Below are 27,616 nucleotides of genomic sequence, written 5' to 3'. Positions count from 1 at the left end.
TTCCTCGGGAATGGGAGCGGTGGTTGATACTCTCTCACTACCGGTTTAGCAGCAACAGTAACCGGTTCCTTAACAACTTTTTCAGCCACCTGTTCCGGCTCCTTTTCCCTTTCCGATTCACTTTCAACAACCGGCTCACTATCATTAACTAACAGGACCCTCAAATCATACTCGTCGGGCTTCCTCGGTGGATCATATGCTAAACCACTTCGGGTGGTGATAGCATTAACATGCCCGTTTTTCGGGTTAGTATCCATCTTGCTCGGTAACTCCCCCGGTTTTCTCTCACTATTCTTATTAGCAAGTTGACCAATCTGTTGTTCTAGATTATGAATAGCTGCTTGTTGATTCCGAAACATTTGGTCATTCTTTTCATTGTTCTGAGTAACGGTAGTAACAAGTTGAGTCTGAGAAATCACTAACTTCTCGATCATAGCCTCAAGGTTGGACTTTTTCTCTTCGGCCTGTGGTTTCTGAAAATAACCGGGAGCTTGCTGCTGAAAACCTCCACTAGAACCCGGTTGGAACCTCGAACCATGATTACCTTGCGGATTATAAGGATTATTGAAATTCCTATTAAACTGAGCACGTCCCTGAAACTGATTGTTATTCTGCTGACTAATATAGTTGATCTCTTCTTTCTGATTCATAGTCAAACCCGCATCACAATCTTTACCCAGATGCAAACCTCCACAGTATTCACAACCAACCTTCATACCATGAATATCCTTGTTCATCTTCTCCAAATTCCTACCAAACGAATCCAACTTAGCACTGAAAGACCCAAAATCATCATAAGCACCTGTACCTGTAGTCTCTGTTCTCTTAACTGAAGCTGAAGGGTAAGATTCATGATCCTGATGCCACTCATGAGAATAAGCAGCTTGCTTTTCAATGATCAATAACGCCTCTTCTTCAGTCTTATCCATTAACGTACCACCTGCAGCTTGATCGATACTCTGACGCGTAGGAATATCACAACCTTTGTAGAAAATCTGAACCTTCTGTAAATCATTCAACCCGTGTTGCGGACACGAGCGTAACAAAGTAGCAAAACGGTCCCAAGCATCAAACAATGTCTCACTGCTCTTTTCTCTAAATTGAGAAATATCTGCTTGAAGTCGAGCAGCTCGAGATGCAGGGAAAAACTTCGACAAAAACTTATCTTCCAAAGTCTCCCAAGATGTAATCGTACCTTCTGGTTGCTTATCTAACCATCTCTTAGCTTCTCCCTTAAGATTCCAAGGGAAAAGTCTTGTCTTAATTGAAGTGTCGGCAACCTCATGTAGCTTAAACAAGTTACAAACATCATTAAAATTACGAAGATGCTCGTTAGCATCCTCGGTATCTTTGCCATAGAATCGGCAATCAGAAGAAATCAAATTCAGGATCGGCCCTGTAATTTGAAAAGGCTGAGTAATATTCGGCTGAGTAATCGAATTGCCTTGGCCTCCTCGGGTGGCCTTCAACTTTTCTGCCATAGTCTGAGGACGAGGTGGTTCTTCGGCCATTTCTTCAGTATCTGAAATGTCAGACGAAACGTAAGAATCTTCTTCTGAGTTAACTTCTGGTGGTGTCTCGGGCACCACAATATCGTTGTTACTGAACAAATTGACTACAACTTCACTCGAAGACGGTGAAGAATCCACTTTAGACTTTTGCTCTTGACTTAAGGCTTTGAACAACTCTCTTTCAGGCTCGTCAAATGGTGTTAAAATCGGAGAACTTAAAGAACGCGTGTGTGGCATGCACTACCTGTAACTGCAAGAACACAGCTAAAAAACCGATTAAACGCACCGACTCAATTAGAATTAAAATAAAATAAACAGTTAAAATTAACTAAAAACAAACTTAATTTTCAAACTTAATTTTCAACACAACTGTCCCCGGAAGAGGCGCCAAAAACTTGATGTGTGAAATCTAGTATATAAATTATCTCTGGAAATATGCCTGGTTAAAGATTACTACACACTTACGGGCAGTGTACCCGATCGTGTAATAGTATAAAAATGGTAATTCCAAGTATCGTTCCAAGGACAGTATTAACGTGAGAATTAAGTTTGAAACTAATAAAAGTAAACTAAGTTAAACTATGAAAATTGAAATTACGAGATAGTTTGTTTTGCGGTTATTTAACGATTAGCCAAATCAAGATAGCTTTAAAAGTAAAAGACAATATTTTTGGATTTTTAAGTTTAGATAAAAGAAATACAGACTCAACGGGAAAATAAAGATATTGGAATTCAATGGATAGAAGAATGTTCGCCTAGATCTCCTATTCGCAGTGTTGGATGATTTGTTATTAAGCACTAGTTCTATTAATCAATGCACGCAATTACAGAGTCGGTTTACCCAGAGTTCTCTTTTAGCAAACATGTCAAACTAGGATTTATTGGCTTAGGGTTCCCTTTTACCAAAAACCATCTTTCGTTTGTGACTTAGTAACTAGCTAATTATAAGATTAAGATTCAATTGGTTACGCGTTCGCTCCACACAATTCACCCCTATTTTGTTCAATTACGTTACTCGGTTTACCCCCTTGGTCCAGTAAGCACCCAATCGGTTAAGACAAATCAATTGGAAATTAGATCACTAAATTGAAACAGGGTTCCCTTTTTTCAAACAAGATTCACTAATCAACCTAGTAACAATAATTAACACCCACAAGAATGGTTCTTAATCAAAACTCATAATTATTATGCATCAATTAATAAAACATCAAAGTAACATCCAAACACTTGCAAATATTCAATCTAGACAAACATTAAGAGTTTAGCCTACAATCATGGCTAAAACCAAAATAACAATCAAAGAAATAGAGAAATTCATTATTGATAACAAAGAGATAAAACTAATCAAAGATTGAATCCTGAAAGATACACGAATCAAGACTTGTTTCCGGAATGATTGGTACCTTAGAATGACCTTGAAGATCTCCAAAAATTACCTAAGTTCGTCAAAAAGTGGCTGGAATTCGTCAAGATACGATAATGAAACATTAGGGTATTTTTCGGGCTTTTATAAGTGGAAAAATCTGAACCCGGGCTGAAGGTCGCGCGGCGCGCCAATACCCCCGCGCGGCGCGCCGAATGACTGGGATCTGATCCTTGAACTTCTGAAATGCTCGACCTTTATTTCCTGTTGATTTGCGCGGCGCGCCATGTTTTGGAGCGGCGCTCCATGCTGAAAATGCTGAAACTAGCTGAAAAACTCAATATTAACACCAAAACTCGAATCGAATCAAACCTTTTCACTCGTTAACATCGAAAAACATCCAAAACCATCAAATAACCTCAAATTTAACCTCCTTGGTCTTGGAACTCAAACTTCCACAACTTTAATCGAAATAACTCCAAATCGTATCCAAAAGGACCAAAATGTACCCGATATCGCTAAGGAAAACGCATATGAAATACGCGATATCAGGATGGCAGATTTATTTCAAGATTCTGGCAGACATTACAGCAAGCATTGGGAACTCGTCTAGACATGAGTACTGCCTATCATCCACAAACTGATGGGCAGAGCGAAAGGATGATACAAACGCTTGAAGACATGCTACGAGCTTGTGTTATTGATTTCGGAAACAGTTGGGATCGACATCTACCGTTAGCAGAATTTTCCTACAACAACAGCTACCATTCAAGCATTGAGATGGCACCGTTTGAAGCACTTTATGGTAGAAAGTGCAGGTCTCCGATTTGTTGGAGTGAAGTGGGGGATAGACAGATTACGGGTCCGGAGATAATACAAGAAACTACCGAGAAAATCATCCAAATTCAACAAAGATTGAAAACCGCCCAGAGTCGACAAAAGAGCTACGCGGACAGTAAAAGAAAAGATATAGAGTTTGAAATTGGAGAAATGGTCATGCTTAAGGTTTCACCTTGGAAAGGCATTGTTTGATTTGGTAAACGGGGGAAACTAAATCCAAGGTACATTGGACCATTCAAGATTATAGATCGTGTCGGACCAGTAGCTTACCAACTGGAGCTACCTCAACAACTCGCAGCTGTACATAACACTTTTCATGTCTCAAATTTGAAGAAATGTTTTGCTAAAGAAGATCTCACTATTCCGTTGGACAAAATCCAAATCAATGAAAAACTTCAATTCATTGAAGAACCCGTCGAAATAATGGATCGTGAGGTTAAGAGACTTAAACAAAATAAGATACCGATTGTTAAAGTTCGATGGAATGCTCGTAGAGGACCCGAGTTCACCTGGGAGCGTGAAGATCAGATGAAGAAGAAATACCCGCATTTATTTCCAGAAGATACGTCAACACCTCCAACTGCTTAAAATTTCGGGACGAAATTTATTTAATGGGTAGGTACTGTAGTGACCCGAACTTTTCCATGTTTATATATATATTAAATGAAATTGTTATTTACATGATTAAGTGTTTCCAACATGTTAAGCAATCAAACTTGTTAAGACTTGATTAATTGAAATAGGTTTCATATAGACAATTGACCACCCAAGTTGACCGGTGATTCACGAACGTTAAAACTTGTAAAAACTATACGATGACATATATATGGTTATATATATAGTTAACATGATTTTATTATAAGTATGTATCTCATTAGGTATTTTAACAATGAGTTATATACATAAAAAATGAGACTATTAATTTAAGAAACTCGAAAACGATATATATAACGATTATCGTTATAACAACGTCTTACTAGGTACATATGAATCATATTAAGATATTGATACACTTGGTTAATTATGTTAAATGATAAGTAAATATATTATTAAGTGTATTAACAATGAAATACATATGTAAAAATAAGACTACTAACTTAATGATTTCGAAACGAGACATATATGTAACGATTATCGTTGTAACGACATTTAACTGTATAAATATCATACTAAGATATATTATATATCATAATATCATGATAATATAACAATTTAACATCTCATTTGTTATAATAAATAATGGGTTAACAACATTCAACAAGATCGTTAATCTAAAGGTTTCAAAACAACATTTACATGTAACGACTAACGATGACTTAACGACTCAGTTAAAATGTATATACATGTAGTGTTTTAATATGTATTCATACACTTTTGAAAGACTTCAAGACACTTATCAAAATACTTCTACTTAACAAAAATGCTTACAATTACATCCTCGTTCAGTTTCATTAACAATTCTACTCGTATGCACCCGTATTCGTACTCGTACAATACACAGCTTTTAGATGTATGTACTATTGGTATATACACTCCAATGATCAGCTCTTAGCAGCCCATGTGAGTCACCTAACACATGTGGGAACCATCATTTGGCAACTAGCATGAAATATCTCATAAAATTACAAAAATATGAGTAATCATTCATGACTTATTTACATGAAAACAAAATTACATATCCTTTATATCTAATCCATATACCAACGACCAAAAACACCTACAAACACTTTCATTCTTCAATTTTCTTCATCTAATTGATCTCTCTCAAGTTCTATCTTCAAGTTCTAAGTGTTCTTCATAAATTTCAAAAGTTGTAGTTTCATAAAATCAAGAATACTTCCAAGATTGCAAGTTTACTTCCAAGTTTTCTAAATCCATTCCAAGTAATCATCCAAGATCAAGAAACCTTTGTTACTTACAATAGGTTATCTTTCTAATACAAGGTAATAATCATATTCAAACTTTAATTCAATTTCTATAACTATAACAATCTTATTTCTAGTGGAAATCTTACTTGAAATTGTTTTCGTGTCATGATTCTGCTTCAAGAACTTTCAAGCCATCCAAGGATCCTTTGAAGCTAGATCTATTTTTCTCATTTCCAGTAGGTTTATCCAAGGAACTTGAGGTAGTAATGATGTTCATAACATCATTCAATTCATACATATAAAGCTATCTTATTCGAAGGTTTAAACTTGTAATCACTAGAACATAGTTTAGTTAATTCTAAACTTGTTCGCAAATAAAAGTTAATCCTTCTAACTTGACTTTTAAAATCAACTAAACACATGTTCTATATCTATATGATATGCTAACTTAATGATTTAAAACCCGGAAACACGAAAAACACCGTAAAACCGGATTTACGCCGTCGTAGTAACACCGCGGGCTGTTTTGGGTAAGTTAATTAAAAACTATGATAAACTTTGATTTAAAAGTTGTTATTCTGGGAAAATGATTTTTATTATGAACATGAAACTATATCCAAAAATTATGATTTAAAAGTTTTCTAAAATGGTCATCTAGACGTCGTTCTTTCGACTGAAATGACTACCTTAACAAAAATGACTTGTAACTTATTTTTCCGACTATAAACCTATACTTTTTCTGTTTAGATTCATAAAATAGAGTTCAATATGAAACCATAGCAATTTGATTCACTCAAAACGGATTTAAAATGAAGAAGTTATGGGTAAAACAAGATTGGATAATTTTTCTCATTTTAGCTACGTGAAAATTGGTAACAAATCTATTCCAACCATAACTTAATCAACTTGTATTGTATATTATGTAATCTTGAGATACCATAGACACGTATACAATGTTTCGACCTATCATGTCGACACATCTATATATATTTCGGAACAACCATAGACACTCTATATGTGAATGTTGGAGTTAGCTATACAGGGTTGAGGTTGATTCCAAAATATATATAGTTTGAGTTGTGATCAATACTGAGATACGTATACACTGGGTCGTGGATTGATTCAAGATAATATTTATCGATTTATTTCTGTACATCTAACTGTGGACAACTAGTTGTAGGTTACTAACGAGGACAGCTGACTTAATAAACTTAAAACATCAAAATATATTAAAAGTGTTGTAAATATATTTTGAACATACTTTGATATATATGTATATATTGTTATAGGTTCGTGAATCAACCAGTGGCCAAGTCTTACTTCCCGACGAAGTAAAAATCTGTGAAAGTGAGTTATAGTCCCACTTTTAAAAATCTAATATTTTTGGGATGAGAATACATGCAGGTTTTATAAATGATTTACAAAATAGACACAAGTACGTGAAACTACATTCTATGGTTGAATTATCGAAATCGAATATGCCCCTTTTTATTAAGTCTGGTAATCTAAAAATTAGGGAACAGACACCCTAATTGACACGAATCCTAAAGATAGATCTATTGGGCCTAACAAACCCCATCCAAAGTACCGAATGCTTTAGTACTTCGAAATTTATATCATATCCGAAGGGTGTCCCGGAATGATGGGGATATTCTTATATATGCATCTTGTTAATGTCGGTTACCAGGTGTTCACCATATGAATGGTTTTTATCTCTATGTATGGAATGTGTATTGAAATATGAAATCTTGTGGTCTATTGTTACGATTTGATATATATAGGTTAAACCTATAACTCACCAACATTTTTGTTGACGTTTAAAGCATGTTTATTCTCAGGTGAATACTAAGAGCTTCCGCTGTTGCATACTAAAATAAGAACAAGATTTGGAGTCCATGTTTGTATGATATTGTGTAAAAACTGCATTCAAGAAACTGATTTCGATGTAACATATTTGTATTGTAAACCATTATGTAATGGTCGTGTGTAAACAGGATATTTTAGATTATCATTATTTGATAATCTAAGTAAAGCTTTTTAAACCTTTATTTATGAAATAAAGGTTATGGTTTGTTTTAAAAATGAATTGTAACGACCCGCACTTTTTCGATCATACTATACTTATAAGATTAATATTTACATAAATTAAACCTTGCCAACCTGATAAGCAATCCAAATTGTCGAGACTTATATTTCCGAAAAGAGTTTTACACAATGTTTGACCGTCTAGTTTGACCGATGATATCACGAACTATACAATATATGATAATTATACGTTTGTGTATATAAATGTATATATACATATTTAACATGATTAATAAATGTTTTAATACCTCATTTTATATTAATAACAACAAGTTATAAGTATATTTTGAAACTACTAACTTAAGTTTTCAAAATGATAACAATACGTAACGTTAATTGACATAAATACTTAAGACTTATAATGTTTATACATATATTGTATAAGTAATGTATTTAATCACTTTTAAATACTTAAATACATAAAACCATATAAGTGTATTCACAAAAGATAGCTATATTTGAACCCTCATTCCATTTTTCACAAAATTTCTATACGTATACCTAGAGTATTTATACTCGTATCATACCTAGCTTCTATACGTATTTACTAATAGTAAATACACATCAAAATCACCACCTAACCAGCCATGTTCATGCCCTTAGAGCTAGGTAATTGTATTTGGAAACAATTAGGACTAGATACATAAAATGATTACTTGAAAATTTTGTCCATATACTCCTTATGCCACGTTTTTTTGTAGTATATATACATGATCATTTTGCTTCATTTACTACTTCAATTTCCTAGCTAAAACACACACTCTTTCTTACTCTCTAAACTTCATAACAACCCAGCAAAATTCCATAAAGATCTAGCTTCAAAAACCATACTAAAACACCATAAGAAAACCATACAAAAACACTTCAAGAAAACCCTCCAAGAACACCAACTTACTTCCAATCTTTCATCCACTTCTATCACCCTTGTGATTCTAGCTTCTTACTTCTCTCTTACAGCAACTTCATCCAAGGAACTTGAGGTAGAATTTATGTTCATAACCTTATTCAATTCATATATATATATAGCTATCTTATTTTGTGGTACAAAAGTTTAACAACAAGAACATAGTTTGAATGTTTTCAAACTTGTTTGCAAACTAAATAGATCCTTCTAACTTAACTTTTAAAATACTTCAAGACATGTAACATAACTTATTTATATGTTAATTTAACAAGGTAAAACTTGGTTTTTCAAAGTATAAGTATTTTTGGAAAAATGGTCATTAAATGATTTTGTTGTAACAAAATGTTTAACTTCATATGTTTCACTAAACTTTCACTTATGCCGTATGATTTTGAATACAAACCAAGGTATTTACAGTTCATAGTCTTAAAGAAGAACTCGATCCAAGAAGATGGCAATTTGAATCAACGAAAACGGACTTGTAACGAAGAAACTATGACCGAAACAAAATTGGCTATCCTAGACATTTTCAACTTCGGGATTCATTGGAAAAATTTACATAAAATCACATACTTCTAAGATAACATGATATTTTATATATATGTACTCATAATTCAATTTCATATGGTTCAGGATCACCCGTAAACAACACGAGAAGATTAATCATAAGATCCCATGATTGTACGCAACACGTCATTTGACAACACCGGTACCATGGGTCAAGATTAATCTCGACCAATACATTTATGATGGGGTTTTACGGGAGTTTTATTTATTTCGTTGGGGGTTGTATTTATTCATTGCGGGTATATTAAACATCTAAAAATGAACCATTAAAATTGAATTGCTAACCTCGGACTGCTAACTTCGGACTAAGGAAATATTCAAAGTATTAAAAGTATAACAAATATATATATATATATAACGTATGTTTAAAAAGAAAAGGTATTGATATATTATATATGGATAGGTTCGTGATATCAACCGGAAGACCGAGTCAAAATATATATATCATCAAGACAAGAGTGAGTATATAGTCCCACTTTTAAACTCTAAATATTTCGGGATGAGAATACATGTATTTTATGTTTTACGTTATGGACACAAGTAACTGAAAAATATATTCTACGTTGAGTTGTACCACTGGCATACTTCCCTGTAGCTTGGTAACTAATATTTACAGCGGTATTGTAAACGCGAATCCTGTTGATAGATCTGTCGGGCCTGACAACCCCAACCGGACTGGATGACCAGTATTCAACGGTTGCACAGTACTTCGTTTTGTGACTACACTTGGTACGGTGTAGTAAGATTTCATATTAAAGGGAATATGCGACGTGATTAAATGTTAAGTATGGTTACCAAGTGCTCAACCACTTAGAATACTTTTATTAAACTGTTTATATACGAAATCTTGTGGTCTATATATATATTGCTGCCGGCATTAAACCTATATCTCACCAACTTTATGTTGACCTTTTTAAAACATGTCTATTCTCAGGTGATTTCTAAAGCTTCCGCTGCATCATGTTGGATCTAACCAGGATCTTGCGTACGCATGTTTGTGTCAAAAATAAAACTGCATATCCGAGATGTTGTATTGTAAAATATGCTAGAAACCGTGTTGTTTTCATCATTTGTAAAGTTTGTAAGTCGAAGATTATCGCTAAACGTTAATCTTCTTTTTATTGTCTTAAGCTTGTAACAAAAATAATGGTTATGGTTTGTAATGTATAATATATGCAGTTTTCTTTCAAAAATGTCTCATATAGAGGTCAATACCTCGCAATGAAATCATACGTTATCTAACGCGTTCTTATGGTTAAGGACGGGTTATGACATGAATGCAGTCTTTGAAAAACGTCTCATATAGAGGTCAAAACCTCGCAACGAAATCAATTAATATGGAACGTTTTTAATCAATAAGAACGGGACATTTCACCCATGATGTTGACCGTGCGGTTACAAAGCATGGACGGTCTATCGATCCAACTGTGATAAATGTTGTATGCATGCTTTGATTAGAACGACCTTTTTCTTATTTAAGTTTTGTGTAGTTTGGTCATTTTCTAGAGAAAAAGTAAGTTTATGAACTTGCGTTTTTAATCAAACATTACTTGTCATTGCTTAGGATTATTGTCATTATCAAAACATAGATCAACGTTAACAGAGGGGAACCATGTTATGGTTGATATTCATTCCGAGGAATGATTAGGTGGAATTGTAGGTGCTAAAAATCCTAGCGGGCTAATGTTTTCCGATATTGTTGAGGGGTCTTATTTGAGTGGGAGCTCAAGGGAAGTTGAAACTAGTGGAGATTCGATCGAACTGGTTACACCAGAGTCTTCGTTACTTGAAGTGGATCTGCTTCATGAAAATTTTGTTGTGAGTGAGCGAGGTTGATGAACAAGAGGTTTTCTTAAGAGTCACTATTAATGATACATCCATATAGTGGGAATTGCCTCGAGGTGAAAAATCGGGTTTGTCAAAAATCATGTGCACGTATGTGGTCGGTGTTCCAACGATGAAAGCAAAAGCAATTATGTGGAAGATCGAGGGTGTGATTGCGTTCTCACACGCCTGCCTTGATGAAGTTTTCCACATTTTGTTTTACAAGGTGGATTTTTTCTTTGTTAGAAATATAAACCGGGTGGATAGTGTTTTGTACAGGTATATTTCTTGAGAAATGGGGGCGATTGGGTCGAATCGGGATAAAAAAACTCGTTATCTCCTAAACTAAAGAGATAGGTGTCATATCTAAAGAGTTTCTTGGTTCCAAGCTAGTAACATAAATATCGAATAATAGCTCAAAAGGACTTTTTAGTGTCGAAAGAGCTCACTTACTTATAGCTTAACGTGTGAAGTGCAGCGTGATTCGGGTGTCTAAACCGACGATATCAAAAAGGAGGTGTAATTAGTGGGTTGGGATGTTGTTGTGCGATGAAAATAGGTCAAAGATGGGTGTTGTTTAACGTCTCTTCGAGTGGGAGATTGTTGGAGTACAAAGTCGAGTTACCTAAGTTAAAAATAGGTGCAGCTGAAGAATCTAGCGAATGGGAGATTGTCTCGTAAATGGGAGATCATGTCTCTTGACTGAAAGAAGCCTCGATCACAAGCTCACGATCGCGAGCCTATGAGAGCTTGAAATCTCGCGAACACGAGAAACTCCTTGGGCGGCCAGAATTGGATGTCGACTAGAAATCCTCGTTGTATCACGATTCTAACTCGTTTTATGCTATGAACACCCCCATATGTGACCTGTAAATTAGACCTATGAATTTTAATAAAAAAATACTCTTTGATTGGCCATGGATCAAAGTAATCACATTGATTACATATAACCACGTTATATTCTTGCATTTTTACATTCGTTCTTCGTGTTCATCAAGTTTAATCCATTTATTGTCAGTGAGTTTGATAACCTTGTGTTACCAAATCTTGTTATGGCTCACCTAATCGCTCCTAATAGTTTTTGGGGTTATACAATTGATTTTGTTAAAGATAGATGATGATAAAGTGTAATAAGAAAAAAAATACCCTCATCTGCCTTGCACATGACTGAACTCAACGAAAAAATTTATATAAATGTCAGACGTAAATTCTATCCGCTCAAGATTTACAACCAGGACTACAAACACATAAAAAAAATTAAGGACTAAATCAGAATCACATGGACTATCTCAGTAAAAAAAATTATTTTAATGGGTGAATATCATATATCCCCCTCTTAACTAATAAAATAACATATATACCCAATTAAATAGTGAAATATCAAATATACTGTGACGCCCCGTACTAAATCAACATGTACGGACCATCAACAACAGGATCATTACAAGATCAAACACTATATGCGTTTTCAAAACAAGTTTGCATTTAAGATAAAAGGTGACGTCATAACTAACGTCGAATGTTTTACATCGAAAGTAAGCTTCTATGAATAGGAACAAAGATAATAGTGCGTGACCCTTAGGTCGTTACAAATCATTGTTTCAAAAGTATTAAAGTTTGAATGCAAGATAAAGTGTTTCATGCGATGACATCTCTAGTAAAGCACAGCGGAAGTCTACGAGGCATGACTAGTACAACAGCGGAAGCAACCTTAAGCACCTGAGAAAAACATGCTTAAAACTTCAACACAAAGGTTGGTGAGCTATAGTTTAAGTATAACAATAATGTAAGGTAGGTCACGAGATTTCAGTGCTACAAAGAGCATTTCAAAACAGTATGATAAAGTATATGTTTAACCGTGGGCACTTGGTAACTAACTTAACGTTTATAACCCCCTGAAAGTACACTTGGCAAGTGCGTATGTATACGAAGTATTAAACACCTGTTAAATACTATCGCTACTAGCCCGATTGGGGATGTCAAACCCTATGGATCCATATCTAAGATTCGCGTTCACCGGTTCAAAAACCAATGACTAAATGTTACCGAGCTAAAGGGAATGTTTATGCTGTTGTATAACCCACACATATAATAAGTTTAAGTACTCGTGTCTAGTATGTAAAATGTAAAATGCGCATGTATTCTCAGTTCCCAAAATAGTTAAAGTAAAAAGGGATGCTATAACTCACAGTGGTAAAGTAGTAGTAAAGTTGAGTCGGGAAGTAAGCAAGTATGTAGGTCCGGAAAGTCCTCAACCTAAGTCAAAAGTTACTAAGTCAGTAAATTGTCCCAATAGGTTTAAATGTATGTAAATTAGGTCTTAAGTGTCATCATCATTCATCATTAAGTCAAAAGGGTAAGGTAAGTTTTCAATCAAGTAAAGAGTTTAAAAAAAGGCTGACTTCGATCAGTCACCACGGCCTCTATACCTACTGAAATAAGGTGAGACCAGTGGCCATGGCTCCGTATATGAGTCCTTTAGTTGTGGTAAAAATTCCAGAAGCAAACTCATCTTCGTTTGACCGTGGCAACGTTCTAAGTGCGAGTAGGTCAGAATTTTCAGCACAACGTTAAAAGACATAGTGACACTCGGAGGGCCATAAATCCTACGACGTAACTCGGATTAAGACGAGTCTTAAACGAAAAATTATCTACTCGAACAGAGATAACTGAAAATTAACTTTACAGTAGCCCGGGTATTCTGATCAGTTACAGAAAATAGTAAACAGTAGGTTCCGGTGGGTTCTTGGTGCTTGATGTTCATCACGGTTCTCATCCTTGTGCATATAGCTTCAAGTGTACAACTCGTTGATGTGTTTACATCATCTTTACCAAGTTTTGACCATCATAACACAAGTGTAAGTCTAAGATAAGTAGCACAACTCAATTAAGTGTTGCAAGTAGTTTGATGAACCAAAGTTACATCAAGATCTTAGATCCAACACATACATGAACTATAAAAGTAATATTAAGCTACAAACTTGAAAGTAAACTAACTAATCAAGATCTTAAGTTGTAGAATATAGTTCTTAGTTTGATCTTGAAGATCCAAGACCCAAAAGTCTAGATCTAAAGTTATTAAGTTAAATCCTAAGTAATAACACTTGAATCTTTACTTTAATGAAACCATAAGCTATAAAACTTAGATTTTCATCTTGTAAAGTATATGTAAGCTTTCAAGCTTTTGTTTATGACAAAATAAGTAGACCATAAGCTATAGAAACTTAGATCTTTCATAAGTATGTGAAGTTATAACTAGAAAGTTATACTTCCATGTTCTTGAACTTATAAAATTAACTTTAGTTCAAGAAAAATGAGATCAAAGTTAACTAGTAACACTTGACCAACAACAACCATAATCACGAATTCAAAATGCTAGGAAATGAAGAAATAATCTAAATAAACAAGTAACTAGTTCATTGTTGTTCATACTTTAAAGATTCAAGCCAAAATCTTGATCTTTAAGAAAGTAAACTTTAAGTTTACAAACATGAATCACAAGTATGATTTTACAACATGAACTTTCAATCTTTCAAAGAATTAAGTGTTGAACCATAAACTAGTAAGTTTAGGTTCTTGTGTGTTCTTGTAAATACAAGATAATATGAAGAATCAAACTAGGTAGTTTGATTCTTGTAACTACTAAGTAACAACTAACAAAGACAAGTAATCAAACAACAACATGAAACAAGTAGCAAGCAAGCAAAAGATGATGATGATGAGAGTGTTTAGCTACGGTTTTAAGACAAAGAAAAGAAGGAGAAAGTCTTGCAAGGAACTCATAATTAGAGAGCAAAAGATGAGAGAAAAGCTTGAGAGAAAAGTGGTGAATGTGTGTGTGAAGAAATGAGGAAGTAATACTAGTAATATGTAACAAAAAAAAAAGATTTTTGAACTCCCCATGCCATCCTAGGCCGACGGCTCTCAAAAGGGAAGGGAGGAAGGAAAAATCCATAAGGTCCTTGCATGTATTTGGCTAAAAAGATGGTTATAAGGTTAACTTGCATGGGGATAAGGTGTAAGTATGTTGTAACTAGATTCCATGTGCACTAATCCGTCTAGTTAAGTTCAAATGTAATACTTACATGAAAGTAATGGGCTAATTACTCCATTAAGGTGAGTAGGGTGGGCTTCTAAGTCCATTAATATTAATAAAAGCCCAAGTTCAAGTAATTAACAAATAATTCAAATAAAGCCCAAGTAATTAACTAGTAACCTTAGTTAATTAAAATGATTAATAAAAATTAATTATGAATGTAAATAATATTCAAAAATATTATTCGTGTAAAGTTCGTGTGTCACAAAGACGTGTCGGGCAATTAAAAGTCATGTATGGTAACAAGTAAATGTATAACAATACATTCATTAAATCACAAGCATTAATAATAAATATTAATAAGTAAATGTTGGAAAATCCAGGGTCGTTACATTACCCACCTGTTAAAGAAAATTTCGTCCCGAAATTTTAAGCTGAGGTAGATGGAGGAGTTGGGAAAAGGTGAGGATACTTCTGCATCATTTGATCCTCTCGTTCCCAGGTAAACTCAGGTCCTCGTTTGGCATTCCATCGCACTCGGACTATCGGAATCTTATTGCGTTTCAAAGTTTTGACCTCACGGTCCATTATCTCGACAGGTTCTTCCACAAAGTGGAGTTTTTCATCAATCGTAAGTTCCTCCAGTGGTATGATAAGTTCGGGTGCAGTAAGACACTTCTTCAAGTTTGACACGTGGAAGGTAGGATGAACTGAGCTCAATTGTGTTGGAAGATCCAAACGGTAAGCAACGGGTCCAACACGCTCCAAGATTTTAAAAGGACCAGTATATCGCGGGTTTAACTTTCCGCACTTTCCAAAACGAATCACACCTTTCCAAGGTGCAACTTTTAACATTACACGGTCACCGACGTTGAATTCAAAGTCTTTACGTTTACGGTCAGCATAACTCTTTTGACGATCACGGGCCGTCTTAAGTCTAGCTTGAATCTGGGCAATCTTCTCTGTTGATTCATGGACTACCTCGGGTCCGATGATTTGCTTTTCGCCTACCTCGGCCCAACAAATAGGAGATCGGCACTTGCGGCCATACAACGCTTCAAAAGGTGCGGCATTAATACTCGAGTGATAACTGTTGTTGTAAGAAAATTCGGCGAGTGGCAAATGTCTTTCCCAGGCTTTTCCGAAATCAATAACACATGCACGCAACATGTCCTCCAAAGTCTGAATCGTGCGTTCACTTTGCCCGTCGGTCTGTGGGTGATATGCAGTACTCATGTCGAGACGGGTTCCCATGGCTTCTTGTAAAGAACGCCAAAATCTAGAAGCAAAACGGGGATCGCGATCTGAGATGATCGATAAAGGTACCACATGACGAGATACAACCTATTTGATGTATAATTGAGCAAGTCTCTCCATCATATCCGTTTCCTTCATAGCCAAGAAGTGTGCAGATTTGGTAAGACGATCAACAATAACCCAGATGGTATCGTATCTGCCCACCGTCTTTGGTAGCTTAGTAATGAAATCCATTGTTATCCTTTCCCACTTCCATTGTGGGATTTTCGGTTGTTGAAGCAATCCAGAGGGCCTCTGATGTTCGGTCTTAACTTTCGAGCAATTCAAACACTTACCAACATAAGTAGCAACGTCATTCTTAAGATTCGGCCACCAATACTGTCCCTTAAGATCGTGGTATATTTTGCCCGCTTCGGGATGAATCGAATATCTCGATTTGTGGGCTTCATCTAGTATAAGGTTTAGTAGATCTCCATAACGAGGTACCCAAATTCTTCCGGCATAACATCGGAGTCTAGTCTCCCTAACCTCGAATCGAGAGACAAGTATGTTCAAATGTTCATGAGATATATTCTCCTCCTTGAGAGCCTCATCTTGGGCTACTCGGATCTGGCTGTTGAGATTCGAATGAATGGTGATGTTCAGTGCCCGAACACGAAGAGGTTCCATCCTTTCCTTTCGGCTCAAAGCGTCAGCTACAACATTGGCCTTGCCAGGATGATAACGAAGTTCACAATCATAGTCGTTTCGTATCTCGATCCATCGACGCTGTCTAATATTCAGTTGCTTCTGATCAAAGATGTGTTGGAGGCTTTTGTGGTCGATGAAGATAGTGCTCTTAGTTCCATAAAGATAGTGTCTCCATAATTTGAGCGCAAAGATAACGGCTCCAAGTTCGAGATCGTGAGTAGTGTAATTTTTCTCGTAAATCTTCAGCTAACGGGAGGCGTTAGCGATAACCTTTGTGCATTGAATCAGTACACAACCAAAACCACTTTTCGAAGCATCGCAATAAATGAAGAAATCGTCACTGCCTTCAGGAAGTGATAAGATAGGTGCGGTGGTTAACTTCTTTGCGAGTGTGTGGGCCATATCTTGACAAGTTTGTCATTGTTTTCATCGATGACATACTTATTTACTCAAAGAATGATCAAGAGAGCACGAAGAACATTTGAGAAAAGTGCTAGAAGTATTGAGGAAAGAAAAACTGTACGCTAAGTTTTCAAAGTGTGCATTTTGGTTGGAAGAAGTTCAATTCCTCGGTCACATAGTGAACAAAGAAGGTATCCAGGTGGACCCGGCAAAGATTGAAACCGTTGAAAAGTGGGAAACCCCAAAAACTCCGAAGCATATACGTTAATTTTTAGGATTGGCTGGTTACTACAGAAGATTCATACAAGATTTCTCCAAAATAGCAAAACCCTTGACTGCATTAACGCATAAAGGAAAGAAATTTGAATGGAAGGATGAACAAGAGAAGGCATTTCAATTATTGAAGAAAAAGCTAACTACGGCACCTATATTGTCATTGCCTGAAGGGAATGATGATTTTGTGATTTATTGTGACGCATCAAAGCAAGGTCTCGGTTGTGTATTAATGCAACGGACGAAGGTGATTGCTTATGCGTCTAGACAATTGAAGATTCACGAGCAAAATTATACGACGCATGATTTGGAATTAGGCACAGTTGTTTTTGCATTAAAGACTTGGAGGCACTACTTATATGGGGTCAAAAGTATTATATATACCGACCACAAAAGTCTTCAACACATATTTAATCAGAAACAACTGAATATGAGGCAGCGTAGGTGGATTGAATTGTTGAATGATTACGACTTTGAGATTCGTTACCACCCGGGGAAGGCAAATGTGGTAGCCGACGCCTTGAACAGAAAGGACAGAGAACCCATTCGAGTAAAATCTATGAATATAATGATTCACACTAACCTTACTACTCAAATAAAGGAGGCGCAACAAGGAGTTTTAAAAGAGGGAAATTTAAAGGATGAAATACCCAAAGGATCGGAGAAGCATCTTAATATTCGGGAAGACGGAACCCGGTATAGAGCTGAAAGAATTTGGGTACCAAAATTTGGAGATATGAGAGAAATGGTACTTAGAGAAGCTCATAAAACCAGATACTCAATACATCCTGGAACGGGGAAGATGTACAAGGATCTTAAGAAACATTTTTGGTGGCCAGGTATGAAAGCCGATATTGCTAAATATGTAGGAGAATGTTTGACGTGTTCTAAGGTCAAAGCTGAACATCAGAAACCATCAGGTCTACTACAACAACCTGAAATCCCGGAATGGAAATGGAAAAACATTACCATGGATTTCATTACTAAATTGCCAAGGACTGCAAGTGGTTATGATACTATTTGGGTAATAGTTGATCGTCTCACCAAGTCAGCACACTTCCTGCCAATAAGAGAAGATAACAAGATGGAGAAGTTAGCACGACTGTATTTGAAGGAAGTTGTCTCCAGACATGGAATACTAATCTCTATTATCTCTGATAGGGATGGCAGATTTATTTCAAGATTTTGGCAGACATTACAGCAAGCATTGGGAACTCGTCTAGACATGAGTACTGCCTATCATCCACAAACTGATGGGCAGAGCGAAAGGATGATACAAATGCTTGAAGACATGCTACGAGCTTATGTTATTGATTTCGGAAACAGTTGGGATCGACATCTACCGTTAGTAGAATTTTCCTACAACAACAGCTACCATTCAAGCATTGAGATGGCGCCGTTTGAAGCACTTTATGGTAGAAAGTGCAGGTCTCCGATTTGTTGGAGTGAAGTGGGGGATAGATAGATTACGGATCCGGAGATAATACAAGAAACTACCGAGAAAATCATCCAAATTCAACAAAGATTGAAAACTACCCAGAGTCGACAAAAGAGCTACGCGGACAGTAAAAGAAAAGATATAGAGTTTGAAATTGGAGAAATGGTCATGCTTAAGGTTTCACCTTGGAAAGGCGTTGTTCGATTTGGTAAATGGGGGAAACTAAATCCAAGTTACATTGGACCATTCAAGATTATAGATCGTGTCGGACCAGTAGCTTACCAACTGGAGCTACCTCAACAACTCGCAGCTGTACATAACACTTTTCATGTCTCAAATTTGAAGAAATGTTTTGCTAAAGAAGATCTCACTATTCTGTTGGACGAAATCCAAATCAATGAAAAACTTCAATTCATTGAAGAACCCGTCGAAATAATGGATCGTGAGGTTAAGAGACTTAAACAAAACAAGATACCGATTGTTAAGGTTCGATGGAATGCTAGTAGAGGACCCGAGTTCACCTGTTAGCGTGAAGATCAGATGAAGAAGAAATACCCGCATTTATTTCTAGAAGATACGTCAACACCTCCAACTGCTTAAAATTTCGGGACGAAATTTATTTAACGGGTAGGTACTGTAGTGTAATGACCCGGACTTTTTCGATCAATTTATACTTATAAGATTAATATTTACATAAATTAAACCTTACCAACATGATAAGCAATCCAAATTGTTGAGACTTATGTTTTTGAAAAGAGTTTTACACAACGTTTGACCGTCTAGTTGACCGATGATATCACGAACTATATAACATATGATAATTATACGTTTGTGTATATATATGTATATATACATATTTAACATGATCTAAGAATGTTGTAATACCTCATTTTGTATTAATAACAATAAGTTATAAGTATATTTTGAAACTACTAACTTAAGTTTTCAAAATGATAACCATACGTAACGTTATTTGACATAAATACTTATGACCTATAATGATTATACATATATCGTATATGTAATGTATTTAATCACTTTTTAAGGACTTAAATACATAAAACAATATAAGTATATTCACAAAAGATAGCTATATTTGAATTCTCATTCCATTTTTCACAAAATTTCTATACGTATATCTAGAGTACATGTACTCGTATCATACCTAGCTTCTATACGTATTTACTATTGGTATATACACATCAAATCACCACCAACCAGCCCTTGTTCAATGCCTTATGTATAAGGTAACTACTTTTGTTATCTAGTATGACAATTTCACATGATTAAAAGATTTTTTCACAAAATTACAAACTTATACACCTTTTACACCACCATTTATACTCCATTCCATTTTCATTTTACTACACATTTCCTTTAACTAAAACACACACACTTTTAAGAGCCTTAACCTCCATAACCATTCAGCTAATATCCATGAAGATCTAGCCATAAAAACATCACTTAATCACCATAAGAAAACTCTTACAAAAACACTTCAAGAATCCTTTCAAGAACACAAGTTTAATTCCAATCTTTCATCCAATTCCATCACCCTTTTGGTTCTAGGTTCTTACTCCTCTTTTACAGCAATCTTGTCCAAGTAACTTGAGATAGTAACTTTGTTCATAACCTTATTCGATTCATATATATATAGCTATCTTATTTTATGGTATAAAATTTTAACAACAAGAACATAGTTTGAATGTTTTCAAACTTGTTTGAAAACTAAATAGATCCTTCTAACTTAACTTTTAAAATACTTCAAGACCTGTAATATAACTTAAATATATGCTAATTTAACAAGGTATAACTTGGTTTTTCAAAGAACACCTTAAAAACTGTTTTTACGACGTCGGAGTGCAACCGGGGGCTGTTTTGGGTTGGATAATTAAAAACCATCTTAAACTTTGAATTGGAGGTTTATTTTTTGGAAAAATGATTTTTACTATGAATATGATAACACATAAAAATTTCATGATTTAACTCAAAGTATAAGTATTTTTAGAAAAATAATCATTTAAGGTTGTTTACATGATGGAAAATGATTAACTTCATAAGTTTCACTAAAGTTTGACCTATGACCTGTGATTTCGAATACAAACTAAGGTATTTACAGTTCATAGTCTTAAAGAGGGACTCGATCCAAGGAAGTGGCAAGTTGAATCAACGAAAACGGAGTTGTAACGAAGAAACTATGACCAAAACGAGATCGGATATCTAAGACTAGTTTAGCTACGAAAATAATTGGAGAAAATTTAATAAATCACATCTTTTTAAAATAACATGATATTTTATATATATGTACTCATAATTTAATTTTATATGGTTCAGGATCACCCGTAAACAATACGAGAAGATTAATCATAAGATCCCATGATTGTACGCAACACGTCATTTGACAACACCGGTACTTTATGTACGCAACACGTCATTTGACAACACCGGTACCGTGGGTCAAGATTAATCTCGACCAATACATATACGATGGGGTTTTTATTTATTTCATTGGGGGTTTATTAATCACCTAAAAATGAACCATTAAAATTGAATTACTAACATCAGACTGCTAACTACGGACTAAGGAATTATTAAAAGTATTATAAGTATATATATGTGACGATTGTTTAAAAAGAAAAGGTATTGATATATTATATATGGTTAGGTTTGTGATATCAATCGGAGACCAAGTCAAAATTACATATCTTCAAGACGAAAGTGAGTATATAGTCCCACTTTTAAACTCTAAGTATTTCGGGATGAGAATACATGTATTTTATGTTTTACGTTATGGACACAAGTAACTGAAAAATATATTCTACGTTGAGTTGTACCACTGGCATACTTCCCTGTAGCTTGGTAACTATTATTTACAGCGGTATTGTAAATGCGAATCCTGTTGATAGATCTATCGGGCCTGACAACCCCAACCGGACTGGACGACCAGTATTCAACGGTTGCACAGTACTTCGTTTTGTGACTACACTTGGTACGGTGTAGTAAGATTTCATAATAAAGGGAATATGCGACGTGATTAAATGTTAAGTATGGTTACCAAGTGCTCAACCACTTAGAATATTTTTATTAAAACGTTTATATATGAAATCTTGTGGTCTATATTTATATCGCTGCCGGCATTAAACCTATATCTCACCAACTTTATGTTGACCTTTTTAAAACATGTCTATTCTCAGGTGATTACTAAAAGCTTCCGCTGCAGTATGTTGAATTTAAGCAGGATCTTGCGTACGCATATTTGTGTCAAAAATAAAACTGCATATCCGAGGATTTGTGTTGTAAAATATGCTAGAAATCGTGTTGTTATCATCATTTGTAAAGTTTGTAAGTCTAAGATTATCGCTAAACGATAATCATCTTTTCATTGTCTAAAGCTTGTATCAAAAATAAGAATCATGGTTTGTAATGTATAATATATGCAGTTGATCTTTTAAAAATGTCGCATATAGAGGTCAATACCTCGCAATGAAATCATACGTTATCTAACACGTTCTTATGGTTAAGGACGGGTTATGACATGTGGTATCAGAGCGGTGGTCTTAGCGAACCAGGTTTGCATTAGTGTGTCTAACCGATAAGTCGTTAGGATACATTAGTAAGTCTGGACTTTGACCGGGTCTAATTTAAAAACCATTGCTTATCATTGTTGGTTAAAATTTATATGTAAATATTATGTAGTACTAATGGGTTAGTTGTTGTGTGATAGATGTCGGGCTCAAAACTTGTCATCACGTTCAGTGACTCCGAACCAGAATCTTCAGATGGTGTTCCAGTAATTAACCTATCCGATGACGAAAATAATATCTTTGGGGAAGACTCACAAATTCCGGATGAACCGACTATAGAGAACCCGGAAAGTGAACCCGAGGAGGAAAGTGAACCCGAGGAGGAAAGTGAACCAGAGGAGGAAAGTGAACCCGAGGAAGAAATACAGGAAATTACAAAAGACGAGTTCGAACTAGGAAAGAAACGAAAGGCTAATGAATTAGAAAATTCAAATCCCGAGTTTAGTAAGGATGATGTGGCACCAACTCCACTAGACACTACCACCCCTATTCCCGCTATTCCTATTCGTTCTATCCCGGCATCCAGTTCTTCAGTCCCACAGCCAAAATATAGGCAGACAGCCAGGATAAGCGTTAAGCGATTCTTTGAACCTAAACGTCCTAGAAAATAGACCAAACGATGCGCTGCCGTATTAAACCATGGGATCATATAATGTTTTGTATAATATTATTAGTGTGGTTTGCTTAATGTTCGATGTAAGATAAGCATATGTAAAATAGTGAAGTGTGAAATGCAATAATTTTCCATGGTTAAGTATTATTTAGATGGTAGTAATTGATTCTGTACTAAGCTATTAAGTATGGACATTAACGGGTAGGTACTACCCTAGATATAATTATAAAACGCTAATAAGAAGAAAAGGCTTTTATAATAATACCTGGTTCATATTATTAATAAGCTATAATGTACTGTAAATATACACTACATCTATAATATTCCATGTGAATAATTATTTTCTTTTCATTCTTATAGAAGAATATGGCGCGATTGAACCGAATGACGGAACAAGAAATCCAGGAACTCATCAATCAGCGAGTGAACGACCGAATGTTATGGGTCGAGGCTGCAAGAGGTGCTGCAGTTAACCCAAATCCTCGTGTGGGGTGCACTTACAAAACTTTTCAAGCTTGCAAGCCCTCATCATTCAGTGGAACAGAAGGACCGATCGGTTTAACCCGGTGGATAGAAAAGATGGAGACTGTGTTTAAAATAAGTGGTTGTGTTGAAAAGGACATGACCAAGTATGCATCGTGCACTTTACAAGATAGTGCACTCACGTGGTGGAAAAATTTTGTGAAGGCTGTAGGAGGAGATGTAGCTTATGATACTCCATGGGAAGAATTCAAAACAATGTTAATCAACGAATATTGTCCAAGGAACGAGGTTAGGAAGTTGGAAGATGAATTACGAAGTCTGAAGGTTAATGGTACTGAAATCACCAACTACAATCAGCGATTCATGGAATTAGTTTTGCTATGTCCTGAATTGGTTCCAACCGAAGAACGGAAAATTGAAATGTACAAAGATGGTTTGCCCAAAAAGGTCAAGGCAAATGTTACAGCATCGAAACCTAAGACAATTCATGAAGCTATAACCATGGCAAACGAGCTAATGGATCAGGTCATCATGGATAAGAAAGCATCCAATACTGATGTGAAGGTATCAGGTAACAAAAGAAAGTGGAATGGAAATTATGATCGAGGTAACCAACAACAATCTTTTAAGAAACAAGAAATCACGCAAGGTGCGGGTAGTGGTTTAAGCTTTGGTTACAAAGGACAAAATCCTTTATGTAACCGATGCCACAAACATCACTCTGGCTACTGTAATGTGGTATGCAACAAATGTAATCGAAAGGGTCATCTTGCTGAAGATTGTAGGGCTCTCGTTACAAATACAAATGGTACCAAGACTCCTGCCACTAACGCAAATAGAACTGCTTTGGCTACTGTTACTTGTTATGGATGTGGGAAACAGGGTCATTATAAGAGCCAGTGCCCGAATCCAGAGAAGAATAATGGATCTGCACGTGGAAGAGCATTTGTTATTAATGCTAGAGAGGCGTGTGAAGACCCGGAGCTTGTTACGGGTACGTTTACCATTAATAACTTATCCGCATCTATTATATTTGATACTGGTGCTGATAGAAGTTACGTGTGTAGAGACTTTCACGCTAAATTGAATTGTTCATCATTACCTCTAGATGCTAAGTACATGATTGAGTTAGCTAATGGTAAACTAATTAAAGCCGATAAAATTTGCCGTGATTGCAAAATAAATTTAGCCGGAGAAACATTTAAGATTGATTTGATACCCGTAGAATTAGGAAGTTTTGATGTAATAGTCGGCATGGACTGGATGTCCAAAATAGGAGCTGAAGTTGTGTGCGCCAAGAAGGCAATTCGCATTCCTCGTAAGGATAAAACGCCAGTAATGATTTATGGAGAGAAGGGTAACTCAAAGCTAAAACTCATTAGTTATTTGAAAGCTCAAAAGTGCTTGAAGAAAGGGTGCTATGCTATCTTAGCACATGTTAATAAAGTCGAAAAGAAAGAAAAAGAGAAGTGCATCACTGACGTGCCTGTGGCAAGAGATTTTCCTGAAGTATTTCCGAAAGAGTTGCCGGGATTACCTCCATTTAGATCTGTAGAATTTCAAATAGATTTAGTACCAGGAGCTGCACCAGTGGCTCGTGCTCCATATAGACTTGCACCTTCCGAATTAAAAGAACTTTAAAGTCAGTTAAAAGAATTACTGGATCGTGGATTCATACGACCAAGTACTTCACCGTGGGGAGCTCCAATTTTGTTTGTTAAGAAGAAAGATGGATCTTTTAGGATGTGTATAGATTATCGTGAATTAAATAAGTTAACTATCAAAAATCGGTATCCACTATCGAGAATTGACGACTTATTTGATCAACTCCAAGGATCATGTGTGTACTCAAAAATTGACCTAAGGTCGGGCTATCATCAATTACGTGTCAAAGAAGAGGACATTCCGAAAACTGCTTTTCGGACACGTTACGGTCATTACGAATTTTTGGTCATGCCGTTTGGATTGACGAATGCGCCAGCTGTATTCATGGACCTCATGAATCGAGTTTGTAGTCCATATATAGATAAGTTTGTTATCGTTTTCATTGATGATATTCGTATCTATTCCAAGAGTGAGCAAGAGCATGAGCAGCATTTAAGGTTGATATTAGAGTTGTTGAGAAAAGAACAGCTATATGCTAAATTTTCTAAGTGTGCTTTCTGGTTGAAAGAAGTGCAATTTCTTGGCCATGTTGTTAGTAGCAAAGGAATTCAGGTTGACCCAGCTAAAATTGAGGCCATTGAAAAATGGGAGACTCCTAAGACACCAATGCAGATACGCCAATTTTTGGGTTTAGCCGGTTATTATAGAAGGTTTATTCAAGATTTTTCCCGAATAGCTAAGCCGTTGACCGCGTTAACGCAAAAAGGGAAGAAATATGAATGGACCTCGGAGCAGGAGAACGCATTTCAATTACTGAAGAAGAAGTTAACTACGGCGCCTATTTTATCGTTACCAGAAGGGAACGATGATTTTGAAATATATTGTGACGCTTCGCGACAAGGTTTTGGTTGCGTTCTTATGCAACGGAAGAAAGTTATTGCATACGCATCCCGAAAATTGAAGATTCACGAGCGGAATTATACGACGCATGATCTAGAACTGGGAGCAGTCGTGTTTGCATTGAAGATATGGAGACACTACTTGTATGGGGTTAAATGCACTGTGTTTACTGATCATAAAAGTCTTCAACATATTTTTGATCAGAAACAGTTGAACATGACGCAACGTAGGTGGGTTGAGTTAATAAATGACTATGATTGTGAAATTCGTTATCATCCCGGGAAAGCGAACGTGGTGGCCGACGCTCTAAGCAGAAAGGAACGAGAACCAATTCGAGTACGAGCGATGAACATAAAAATTCGCATGAATCTCAACTCACAAATCAAAGAAGTTCAACGAGAAGCACTTACTAAAGAAAATATAGGAAATGAAATAATGAAGAAGTGTGAGAAGCAACTCGTTATGCGGGAAGATGGAATTCGATATTTTGCAAATCGTATTTGGGTACCAAAGTTGGGTGGATTAAGGAAGTTGATATTGAACGAGGCACATAAGACAAGATATTCGATACATCCTGGAGTTGGAAAGATGTACCAAGATCTTAAGACACATTATTGGTGGCCTAATTTAAAGACAGACGTTGCAACATATGTTGGGGAGTGTTTAACTTGTTCCAAAGTCAAAGCAGAACACCAGAAGCCGTCAGGGTTACTTCAACAACCAGAAATTCCAGAATGGAAATGGGACGGTATTACCATGGATTTCATCACGAAGTTACCAAAGACTGCATGGGGATACGACACCATTTGGGTAATTGTTGATCGTCTTACCAAATCTGCACATTTCTTGCCTATAAAGGAAACAGATAGAATGGAGAAATTATTACGATTATATATAAAGTAAATAGTTTCAAGTCATGGAATACCCATTTCCATTATATCTGATCGTGATAGTAGATTTACATCAAAGTTCTGGCAATCACTACAGGAGGCACTAGGAACTCGTTTGGATATGAGCACCGCATATCATCCGCAAACCGACGGGCAGAGTGAAAGAACAATTCAGACTCTTGAAGACATGCTCAGGGCATGTGTGATCGATTTTGGAAACGGATGGGATAAATATCTACCATTAGCAGAATTCTCGTATAATAATAGTTATCATGCGAGCATTAAAGCTGCGCCATTCGAAGCATTGTACGAAAGGAAGTGTAGATCTCCTATTTGTTGGAATGAAGTAGGAGATCGACAATTAACTGGTCCCGAGATCATACACGAAACGACTGAGAAGATAGTACAAATCAAGGAGAGATTGAAAACAGCCCGTAGTCGCCAAAAGAGCTACACCGATGTCCGAAGGAAACCATTAGAGTT

The sequence above is a fragment of the Rutidosis leptorrhynchoides genome, chromosome 5, assembly GCF_046630445.1.
Source record: "Rutidosis leptorrhynchoides isolate AG116_Rl617_1_P2 chromosome 5, CSIRO_AGI_Rlap_v1, whole genome shotgun sequence".
Lineage (NCBI taxonomy): Eukaryota > Viridiplantae > Streptophyta > Magnoliopsida > Asterales > Asteraceae > Rutidosis > Rutidosis leptorrhynchoides.
This window is presented reverse-complemented; position numbering follows the sequence as displayed.